This window comes from Bos taurus, chromosome X (assembly GCF_002263795.3).
Source record: "Bos taurus isolate L1 Dominette 01449 registration number 42190680 breed Hereford chromosome X, ARS-UCD2.0, whole genome shotgun sequence".
NCBI lineage: Eukaryota > Metazoa > Chordata > Mammalia > Artiodactyla > Bovidae > Bos > Bos taurus.
The window spans coordinates 33636105-33648706 of NC_037357.1; positions in this window are offsets into that span (position 1 = coordinate 33636105).

Genomic DNA, 12602 nt, shown 5'->3' on the forward strand with positions numbered 1-12602 from the left:
GTCATCATATGTATCAGTACTTGCATCTGCATCTATAATGGTATCTGTAACTATGTCTCTATCAGTGCCTGTGTCTGTGTTTCTAGTTATAATTCAATCTTTGTCTCTGTCTATCTATATGTTTATCTATTTATCTACCTGTTTATCTATATGTACCTGTTTCTCTATATAAGCACCTATCACTATGTCTTTATCTGTACCAGTATGAGTGTCTCCAAAAGTTACCGTATTTGATTCTCAGTAAGTACTTATAGTGATGTATCTGTATCTGTAAACTAGTCTTTATCTATACATGTATCTGGTTGTCCACCTGTACATTTATTTGTGTTTCTTTAAGAGCCAGTATCTATGTCTCTATTTGTGACTGTAAATGTGTCTCTTTCTGTATAATACCTGGGTCAACATCTTTATCTGTTCCTAACTTGGCCCTATATCTGTCTTTCTGTCTGTTACCATATCTGGGTCTCTATAGGTACCTATCAGTGTCTCTACCTAGGTCTATCCATGGATCAATATCTTTACCTGTATCTGGGTTTCTAGCAGCCTGTTCCAGCATCTTCAGCTGTCCCTCTATCTGGGTCTCTATCTGAAAATTTATCTTTGTACTGTAGCCTTTCATGCTTTCTTGGTCTGTATCTATACCTTTGACTCTCCCTGAACCTTTATCTGGTTTTCTATAAGTATCTCTATGTTTGTCTCTATGTCTACCTGTATCTGGGTCTCTATCTGTATTATTTCTCTGTCTTTACCTCTATTAGGCCTCTATTAGTTTCTGTATCTGTCCAGCTATTTGCACTTCTTTTCTGTGTCTCTACCTCTATCCTACCTTTATCTGATTTATATATTTACCTGTGTCTTTCTCTCAGTGTGTTCCCATGTCCAGGTGTGTCTATGTACTTCTCCCTCTGTGTGTGTGTGTGTGTGTGTGTGTACCTGTATCTACAGCTCTGTATGTACTCAAATCTCTATCTTTACCTGTATCTGTGTCTTTATCTGTCCCTGTGTCTCGATCTGTACCATACCTGTATGTGTCAAGGGAACTTGGAGATGCTCTGAGACTTTCAGGAAGGGTTGCAAAATTTGCTTGTTAACTCTGCTGCTAGTTCTGCCATTGCTTCTCATTATGTCAGTTTCCTGAGACTATCGTAGGAAATGACCACAAACTGGGTGGCTTAAAAAAGTGACATTTATTGCCTTAATGTTCTGATGGCTAAAAATCTGAGGTCAATGTTTTGGCTGGGAGAGTTCCTTCTGAGGGCTGTGATGGAGAATCTGTTCCAGGCGTCTCTTCTAGCTTCTAGTTTGTTGGGAATCACTGTCATTTCTTTGCTTGTAGAATCATTACTGATGTATGTCTTCATCTTCATGTGGTGTTCTCCATGTGAAGGTGACTCTGTGTCCAAATTTCTCCTCTTTGTAAGGACATCAGTCATATTAGAATCCACCCTAATGACCTCATCTTTCCTAATGACATCTCCATTGATCCCGTTTCCAAATAAGATCACATTTTGGAGTCTGCTGGATAGGACTTCATATGAATTTGGGGGGATACAAATCAACACATAATACTCATTTTGCTCCTTCATTTCACTGCCAAGCTCTGACCTCAACAAGCTCCTGGCTCCATCCTTCAGACTGGCTTTGCTCTGGGCTCTCCTTTGGGTCTGGGACAGCTAATTGAGAAGGATACTGGCATTATTTGGGGAAGGTAGCTCCAGGGCAGCCCAGGGCACAGTCCTGTGGGGCAGAGGTCTGGGTAAGGGTGGCTCCTCAGACCTAGAACTGGAATTTGGGAGGAGAGTCAATCAGGTTGGGTTAGGTGATGCTGCAGTGACAACCAACCACAAGATCTCAGTGCTTAACTCAACAAAGAATTCTTTCTCACTTATGTAATATGTTGATCATGGGTCTCTTTGAGTGTTTACCTCTATATTCTCCTCACTTAGAGCCCAGGCTGAGAGAGGCTCTGTTCTCATCATTCCACTTATCCCCAAGGCAGGAACAAGGGAGTATGCCCTATGGTATACTGACATATATATATATATATATATATATATATATATATATATATATATATATATATATGTTTCTGCCCAGAAGGGAGATGCCACACTTACATTCATACTCCATTGGCCAGAGCAGGTCACATGTTCACACCTAATCCCAAGGCACCAGGGATACAGGACTACCATGTGCCTGGAAAATGAACTGGAAATATTTGGAGAACAATAGGCCTTAGGAAGGCTGGGAGGGGCTTCTGCTTCTTTCTTTCCCTGGTGTTGCTCTTTGGGAGGGCTAACATGTGTCCTGGTCGGCCAAAGTGATGTATACAATAGTGCTTTCTTTCAGTCTTAAAAGAGTCTGTCTTTGGCCACAGGTTCCATGCCCTCCACTTCTCTATTGTGGCAGGAGATAAAGGCCGTCTGCATGCAGGGAAGCAGATGCTGTTAGAAAGGAGACACCCTGGTGGACCACATGCTGAAGTGATAAAGCCACTTCTGGTTACATGTTATTCTCTGTGTTTCTTAACTTGGTCTTACCCTTCAGCCCTCAGGTGAATCTTCTTTAGATACCTGACCTCCTCTCAGTTGTGTCCTAGGGCTGAGGAAAAGGAGAACAGAAAAAGAGCAGTGTCCTCCAGAGACTGGCAATGGTGATAAGCAAGAAGCATCCGGGGGAAGGCCAAAGATCAGGGTGAGTGTCCAGAGCCCATGTTGCCTCTCTCACGCAAGAGTTTTCAGGATTTCCTTTTTAAGGAAGGTGGCAGTTTCTCAAAGATACCTCCACAAGTAACACTCCATTTGACCTTTCCAGCCTGGCTAGGAAGCTGCTTCTATCTCAGAGCTGGCATCCCAGTACAGCAGGCAGAGTTGTCAGGGAGCCCCGTACCATCTTGTGCCAGGAAGGGCAGGGGTGCCAGCATAACCTTCTGGTCACTAGAGGGTCACATCACCCTTTTTCTCCTCACACCTTCATGCCTCAGAGCCTTTGTACCTACTCTTCCTTCTACCTGAAATGTCCTTCCACTATTATTTTTATGTCGGCCTTCTCATCCTTAGAAACGTAGCCTGTGAGTACCCTCTCTCCTTAAATAACCCTTTCCCTTCATCCTCTGTCATGGCCTCCCATTCATTTCTTTAGTGACATCTGTCATGGCTTTTGGGTAACTATTTTTTTTTGTTAATTTCTGATTTCCTGCCTAGACTATAAGCTCCATTATTATGTCCCACAGCCTAGCACAGCACTTGGCATGTAGCAGGTCCTCAGCACATGTTTGCTGAATGAACAAATGAATGCTTAAACAGATGAATGAAGGTATGCACTTGAACTCGGTTTCTGAAGATTTGCTGGCCCTGGACCACAAGGTGGGAAAGTGAGGGACACCCTGGAAAACCAAAATTGAATTCGCATTCAAAATGGCCATTCCTAGCAGGTCAGACACACAAAACTGAAAGTGATCTCGATGTCAGAGTAGAACTCGATGCATATACAGAAGCATCACAATGGAATGTATCAAAGAGCAGTGTCTGTCTGAGAAGGGCAGCCGGCTTTTTGGAATATTGATTGATTTTATCAGTGATACCATTCACCCTTGCTGGCATGTTCTGTGGCGTTGAAGGTGGTGCCAACACAGGGGTGACATGTGTGAGGCTGACCAGAGATGGCGCTATAGAGAAGGAAGGGTACCTGTCCGTGGGACTGTGATAGCTCAGTGGAGAGACAGGAAGTGCTGGCAAGTGGTCTCAGCTGGATAGAGATGCAGTCTGTGTGACTCCATTTGCTGTGCACATGTGCTTGCTCACATCCTAGCATGCAGAGATGAGGCTATTTTCAGGTGGTTTTGTGGCAAACAGTCATCCTTCCTGCAAGCAGAATATATTGGGAGGCACTCAGTGCAAGGATTACTAGCCCCATTTTACAGAATAGGAAAGTGAGGCTCACAGATGTTAACCTTGTCTAAGGCCTCCCATGAGTGTGTGGAGAGCAGGCAGGCTGATCTTTGCCACCCTCCTGCACAGTGTTGGAATCTCAGTCAGTGATGGGTGGAGACTGGAGCCCAGAGCTTGTGCCTGGGAGATACTAGTGTTGGTGATGCAGATATAAATGTGCTTTGTGATCCATCATGCAAGGGTCTGAATCTCTGGCTGTGATGAGTGAGAGTGTGTGCATGCATGCTCAGTTGCTCAGTCATGTCCAACTCCTTGCAATCCCATGGACTATAGCCCGCCAGGCTCCTCTGTCCATGGGATTCTCCAGGAAAGAATACCCAGAGTGGTTTTTCATGCCCTCCTCCAGGGGATCTTGTGACCCAGGGACCAAACCCGTGTCTCCAGTGTCTTCTGCATTGGTAGGCAGGTTCTTTACCACTAGGACCACCTGGGAAGCCCTAGTGAGGGTATTCACATTGAAAAAAGAGGTTGCCAGATAATTTGGAGACCATCCTCCTCCTAGGAGGGCTTCTCCCAACCCTCCTCACCCTCTGAGAACCGTTGTACTGGAAGATATGTGGGCAACAAGTTCTTAAGGAACTGGCTTTCATTTCATGAGTTCGTTATAAAGGACACGGCGCACGTTCCCAACTAGAAGTCAGTTACACCCACATTCCTCAAACTCACAAGATCACTGTGAGGATTGCGAGATGCTTGTACTAACCAGAACATACCATCCTGTCTCCCAGGTCATGGCAGAAATTTTATTGAAAATATGTTCACCGTCTTTCCCAGAACTTTCTCACACAGAGGTAACTCAGATAGGACACTATGCTTGAATTCTACCCATCACACGAAGGCCTGTGGGCTGTGAAGAAGGCTGCCTCAAAAAATGTTCAAGACAAAGATTTGTTTACTATAAACCCTGTTTAGAGAATGCCTTTTCCATATACGTGTGGGCCAAGGAACCAGGCCCGAGGGCCCCCCTGCCTCCACCCACATTCCCCAGGTGCTCACACTTGTAAAAAAAGATGAGAAAAATGTTTTGTTTTGTTTTTTTGTGGGGCTATAAAATAAATTAAACGGAAAAACCTTCTAGCCTTAAAATAGTCAGAAATCTAAGATGGAAAACTCACAAGTTAAGTGCTTGTACATTTCTTCCTGGAGACACTTCAGAAAAACAATGCCCTAAGGTCATGATTAGCTTTCGCACTCAGCTTAGCTGAAACTTCCTTCAGGAACTCTTTCAGCACCCCCACCCCTGTTTGCCCTCATTCCCCTATGGGTTGATTAATCATTCATCCATCCTTTCATTCAATAAGTATTTCCTGAGAACATTGTATGTCAGGCATGAATCAAGGTGCTGGGTAAACAGAGAGACAAAAATAGACAAAGCTCCCTGACTTTGTGGAGCTGATGTTCTAGTTGGGGGATACTGACAACATTGTATTCCACAGTCCATTAGAAGGTGGTAGGTGCTGTGGATAAAAATTAAGCATGGGAGGTCAGCTTGATTTGCCTTGAAATGGTAAAAGTGATGCTGTAATTTTGGACTTGAAGGAGGGGAAGGAGTATGCCACGTGGCTGAGAGAAGTGTGTTCCAGGCATGGTGAACAGCATGTGCAAAGGCCCTGAGGAGAAGTGTTCTTGGTGTGTATAAGGAACACAAGGAAGCCTGTGGGTCTGGAGTGAAAGTGGAGCTAGAGGGAAAGAGATCACAGAGGGGCTCCCCTCATTGAGCCACGGGAATGCTCCTCTTGCAGTGGGATCACTATAAGTGTCTTTATTGTTTTTCCTGTAAGTTGGATTCCCTGGGACACAGGCTTTTGGGTTGGAGCTTAGCATGCTATCAGGATAGATGTTTGGGCAAGGGAAGGGCATGAAGCAGTGGGAAGAGAGAACAAGGACTCAGCTAATCTGATGGGGAACTTTGGAGCTGGGATGACTCGTTAGCATCATTCTACATTATGGAGGCCATTATTAATGCCCAGGCCATTATTCCCCTCTGTGTATATCCACTGGTCACTGGATGGGGCTGCCCTTCACAGAGCATGTGATCTGAGGCCATTTCTGCAGGAGTGGACTCTCAGGAAAACTGACACCTGAGAATCCACATGCCCAGCAGCTGGGGAAAGAAGTGCTTTAGCCCTGAAGGGAGATTTGAGTGATACATCATGGCATCCACTATGTTGCGTAGCACTGAGAACTCATGTTAACTCAGGTACCCTGCTAAGCACTTTATAAGAATGGTCTGATTTAATCCTCACACAAAACCTGTGAGTTAAGTATTATAATTAGTTTCACTTTTTAGAAGAGACCCAAAGAGACTGAGGGGGCTTCCCAGATGGCTCAGTGGTAAAGAATCCTCCTGCCAGTGTAGGAGATGCGGGCTTCAATCTCTGGGTCCGCATGGTCCCCTGGAGAAGGAAATGGCAACCCATTCCAGTATTCTTTCCTGGAGAATCCCATGAACAGAGGAGGCTGGCGGGCTACAGTCCATGGGGTTGCAAAGAGTTGGACATGACTGAGCCACTGATCATGCACACAGAGATCTGACTACTAGACAGCTAAATGGGGTTCCAATGCAGATGAGTCTTACTCTAAGGAGTGAGCTCCTAACCACTGGGTTCACCTCCCCTGTTCTGAACTCCTTGCCTCTGTTGATACAGCCCAAGGGCAGGGCCTCCACTTGACTGTACTGATTCATATGGAGCAGTCAACTACTCAGCCCATCTTCCTGGCCCACCTGTCTGTCCCACCCTGGTTCTGTGGGATTTATGGGCCCTGATACAGGGTTCCTAGTCCTTTCTGCTCAGATTCCCTTCTAAGAGTCAGCCTCTATGCCAGGAATACAGGCATCCCTTGGAAATTTGCCCAGACGTAGACCTCTGATGAGAGGGTTTTTGACATGGAGGATACCAAGGTTGCATAGAGCCTTAGAGACCTGGGCCAACTGTCTTCACAGGGGGCACAGTGAGGTCTGGGACCTGTCTGAGGCTGACAGCCAGGAGTGGCAGGATGGAATCAGACTGAGCTGTATCCCTCAAAAATGATACATTGAAGTCTTAACACCTGGTATGTAAAAATGCAACTGTATTTGGAGATAAGGTCTTAAAAGAAGTAATGAAGATAAAATGAGGCTGTTAGAGTGGGCTCTCGTCCCATCTGACTAGCATCTTTTTAAGAAGAAACTATACAAAGGGAAGATCACATGACCTTGGTGTTGGGCTTCAAACCTCCAGAATCATGAGAAAATAAGTGTCTGGTGTTGAAGCCAGCCAGTCTGTTGTATGTTGTTATGGTGGCCCAAGCAGGCCTAGACACCAGGCCTGTGCTCCTCCCTCAGGCCCAATCACTGTGACTCCTTGGAACCTAGCTTGGTGTAGGGCCAAGAGCACTAGTCTTGGAGTTCGACAATCTCCTTCTCTGTCCATTCTGTGTGAACTTGATGAAGTCCCTTCACCTCCCTGAGCTTCTATGTCCCCATCTGGGAGTTGGGAGGAATGAAGGAATACTTCTTCCTTAAGGGCTGATTCAATGTGCAGGCAACTTCACGGGCCTGATGGAAAAGCTGGAGGATCCGAGGACAGATAGCCTTTTGTCATCATAATCCCAAACACTTGACTAGAGCATTACATTACATGAAAAGAGCCTGGCCTGTAATGGATGCTACCACATGCTTAATCCACTTCCAGGGAAAAGAGTAAAGCGCACATGAGTGGGTCCATTAGGGGCCTGGATGACTGCCCTGGGCAACTGGCACCTGCTGAAGGCCACATCTTGCAGGTGCCAGGGGCATCTATGCCAGAGGGGTGCAGAGGAGCCTGAGGTGAATGGGCCTCGTGCTAGGCAGTAGTGTCTGGAATGGCCTGACTCACCTTGTGCTGCCGTCCTACCAGGGCGCCTCCATCTCCTGCAGTGAAGAGAGAGCAACAAGACCATGAACAAGAAGGAAGGGAAGGGGGAGGAGGAGGAGGAGAGGTGAGCAAGCTGTCCCTAATTCTGAGGGGAGGGGTACTGCCCCAGGGCTCAACAGGAGTGGGGATCATCCACCCTTTGAAACAACATGGAATGAACAGAAGTGCCATAGAATAATCATGACACTAATAATGTCAGTTATCATGGGGGAGATAGTCCATCCCCCAAACCTGTGATTTCTTGCCTTCGGATTTGTAGAAGCAAAATACGTCTCTGGTCAGTTCAAGCTAAACTTAGGGGTTTGGAATGGGAGTGAGGAGAGACAGACACTCACTGTATGTAAATTCTCAAGTGGCCAGTGGTTCATCTCTCTGCGGAAGAGAGCTGTGCAGTGATGGGAGCCTTCTGGTCAGGGAGTCTCTGTCTCACTCTCAGGGCATTTGGAAAAGTGAGCTAGTTAGTACAGATTTCTCAGAAACTAAGGGAGTTGGTTGATCTTGAAGGATATTTTGCCTCTGGCTCATCTTGACACATCTTGATAAATTATCCCAGTTCCATAACAGAGTTTGAAAATTGACCTTGCTAGGAGTTAGAGCCCTGGGTCCTCATACTCATAGCTCCAGCAGAATTCACATTAACACAGTTTGACTGACTGTAGTGAATACATGCCTTTGTGTTGGCCTAACAGCCCCTCCTCTTCAATCTACCACCTACTCCGTATGTAGCCTTGGGCAAGTTACTTAACCTCTCTGTGCTTCAGTTTACCCATCTTAAAAGTGAGGCTAGTAATAATACCTCTCTCATAGGATTTCTCAAGAAATAATACATTACTCAAATAATACAACACACACACCAAATGTGTTAGTGTTTAGAAGAGTGCTTGAGGCATGCCAAGCGTTTGGTAGGTGGTATTATTATTAGAAGTATCACGACTGGTATATAATAGTATCCCTATCTGTTCTGTGTGATTCAGAGGGCTGAATGGTCTCCAAGCCCTTCAACCTTAGGAGTGATATTGCATGACTCAGTCCTGGTCCATAAAAGTACTCTATCTCAGTGAACGGGGAAGTCAAAGTGAAAGAGCTGGGATCCTAATGTTATTCTTAGAGAAGGTTGAATCAAGAAACAAAAGAAGGTATAAGAGCCATGGTGATCTAATAGTTCTGAAAACCCATGAACCAAATAATAGAGTATCAAAGTTCACACAGAAAATGCAAGGAGAAATAGAAACCCATTTGTAGTAAAGACATTTATCTCTCTCAGCACATAAGCGAACAAGTGGACAAAAGATAAGCAAATATATAGAAGATCCAAAGATATGATAAAGTCTATCTACACTTATCATCTTTTGGTAGATTATCCTGTGGTAAGAAACAACTTCCAAGTTTCAGTGGTTTGTTGAATAGCAAATGTTTATTTCTTGATCACATTACGTGTTGGTGGGGGTAGCCTTTGACTCGCCTCCATCGTTTTTCTTTATTCTGAAATCCAAACGGAAAGAGAAGCCCTTTCCCAGGACATATCAGCATTGAGGCAGAGGCAAAAGAGCAATGGCATAGCCAGTGATGGCTCAAAGCTTCTGCTCCTTGTGGCTCAGATCATTTCTATTCATATTCCCCTGGCCAAACTAAGTCACATCACCAAGCCTGATGTCATTGAGATGAGAAATTATACTCCATCCACAGGATGGCACTGCAAGTCATGTGACAGTGGGCAAGAATCGTGTAGTCTTTTTACAAGGATGGCAGCAAATAGTTGGTAATGATAATACAGTCACAATATCTTATTGATATATATCATATTCTGTACTATGTAATGCAGTTTGCAAGTACCACTGCACATTCACAAAAATTGAACATATACTGGCCCACGAATAAATTGTCCATACATTTTAAAATGTAGAAATAAAATTTTGCTTTCAAAAACAGCAGACTAGGTTGTTTCAGCTCAATTCCTCAGCTGAGAACAACATAGAAAAACTAGAAAAATATGAAGATAATCTGCCTGAGAACATCAATTCCTCTCACTAGAGAGATGAATCACTTTCATTGGCTAGTCTGAGCTATAGTTACAGCCCGCTCCCTCTAGGACCATATTAATTGAGGAGGTTCAATTCAGTTCAGTCGCTCAGTCTTGTCTGACTCTTTGCGACCCCAAGGACTGCAGCGTGCCAGGCCTCCCTGTCCATCACCAACTCCCTGAGCTGCCCATAGAGTCGGTGATGCCATCAAACCATCTCATCCTCTGTCGTCCCCTTCTCCTCCCACCTTCAGTCTTTCCTGGCATCAAGGTCTTTTCAAATGAGTCAGTTCTTCGCATCAGGTGCCAAATTATTGGACTTTTAGCTTCAGCATCAGTCCTTCCAATGAATATTCAGGACTGATTTTCTTTAGGATTGACTGGTTGGATCTCCTTGAAGTCCAAGGGACTCTTGTAGTTCCTTAAAGGAAAAACCTAGTATTCTTAGAAGACATAGGGAGGGTTATGGGCTGACCAAAGCAGACATGTCAACTCCATGGAGTCCTTCTCCCCCGACCTGAGGACATTGGAAGGCATCTCTTCCTGGGAACCAGAGGGATCTCCTGAGAATAAGTGCTGCCTGTCTCCTTTGGTTTTGGGTTCTCTTGGTGTTTCAGATAGTCCTGTGTGGTGTGATAAGGGGAAACAGCAAAGAGATTTGAGTCTGTACCAGCAGAAGGGGACTTGGTGATCTTCCTGGCAGCACCATGTTTGAGGAAGCAGAATCCTGTGATGGGCTATGGAATGGGCCCCAGCAAGAGCAACCTGTGAGTGGTGGGGAGTGCTGAGTGGATACAAGAGGGGCACTGAGATACTGAGGGATGGAGAGTTCCCAGTTGCCATGTGATGGGGTAGCAATACTGGGGCGTGGAGAGACCCAGGGCGATACGCCACCATGAGCATCTCTGGCTTTCTGAGTGCCATTCTCTCCAAATCCTATAGTCATAATGCTATTTGGGCTATCTTAAATCTTTTTTTTTTGTAATGGCCAAGTATACAAATGAAGAAATAATTAATGTGAGATTCACAATTTATACTCACCATATCCAAATAGGCAAAGAAGTTCAGCCTTCCTAACTTCCTATAATTCTTATTATCCCACCTTGAAACTCCTCTACTTATTGATGTTGATTAAAGCCATTTTTTTTTTTAGATACTTCAGTCTAACCAAACAGTCAGTCTTTTCTATTTTCTTCTCCAAACACTTTTGCTATCCAAGATGGCATCTGGCATGGGGAGATTCTTATGTATCCTTAGGGAGAGAAGGTCCCATATCCACATAGGGGTCTCTGTGCTTCCCTCTGGGTTCTCAATGACTGATGTGGCCATGTCTTTTGTCCTACCAGGTCACTGATGTCACTGGCATCTTCTCCTGAAAGGGACATTAATGAAATTCAGGAAGTGGGCTACCAAGCCCTGATATCCCACCACCGCCCCGCTCAGCCCCATCTTGGGTCCTACTGGTGCCAAAGATCTTCCCCAATCCCTAATGTGTGCAAAGTGCCATGGCACCACAATTTCAAGAGAATGGATAATATAACAGTTTAACACTCTGTATCATCGAATTTAAGAAGCACCATTATTTTGCATACCCCTAACACAGTGAACCAGAGAAGGCAATGGCACCCCACTCCAGTACTCTTGCCTGGAAAATCCCGTGGACGGAGGAGCCTGGTAGGCTGCAGTCCATGGGGTCGAGAAGAGTCAGACACGGCTAGAATGGCTTCACTTTCACTTTTCACTTTCATGCATTGGAGAAGGAAATGGCAACCCACTCCAGTGTTCTTGCCTAGAGAATCCTAGGGATGGGGGAGCCTGGTGGGTTGCCATCTATGGGGTTGCACAGAGTCGGAAACGACTGAAGTGACTTAGCAGCAGCAGCAGCAACACAGTGAACACATTGCCAGCTAAACCAGGAAATACCATTGCTCATAAGATGCAACTCAGTTTCAGAGATGAAAAAAATACATCTCAGAATCACTAAAATATGGTATTTTGTAATTCGTGTAATGGTTTAGAGCCCTGATACGAGAGCCAGGTTGCAAGGGTTTGAATCCCAGCTCCACCATGTCCAAGTGCTGGGGTCCTAGGCCAGTCACTCACTATCACTGTGCCTTCATTTCTATGACGATATAACAGGGATAGATCAATGTCCTGTTGTTGTGAGGATCGAATATATGTGTAAAACATTTCAAATAGTGCCTGGAACATAGTAAGTATTATATGTATTTGCTGTTTCTTTCTTTTTTTTTTTTTTAATATGATCTCCATCACATCTACAAATAAGGCCTTTGCCACCACCCTGGTCACCTTGCTGCTACTCCTCTCTAGGTAAGCAGGACTCTTGCCAGCCCTCCACAAACCTCTTGGCAGCCCTTGCCAAGAACAGATTCCTTGCTGCCTCATCGCCATTTGGGATTGTCAGGTGCAAGTGGGATTGTAAGCCAACCTGGGCATGTCTGAGGCTAATCATTTCCAACAAGATCTCTCATCTTGGTAATCCTCAGATACTTCAGGAGAGACAAACTCCTCCCCAACCCAGTGCCCCCATCCCCAGTGGCTATGACCATTCTGGCTTCTCCCAGGGTTTGCCCTTCCCCATCAAGCTCTTTCCAAGGACTTCCATTCCTCTGCAAACAAATGCCACTCTGCTCTCAATCTCTTCCCAGAAGGCTTTTTTTTTTCTTTTTTTTTTAAATTGGAGGTTAATTACTTTACAATATTGTATTGGTTTGC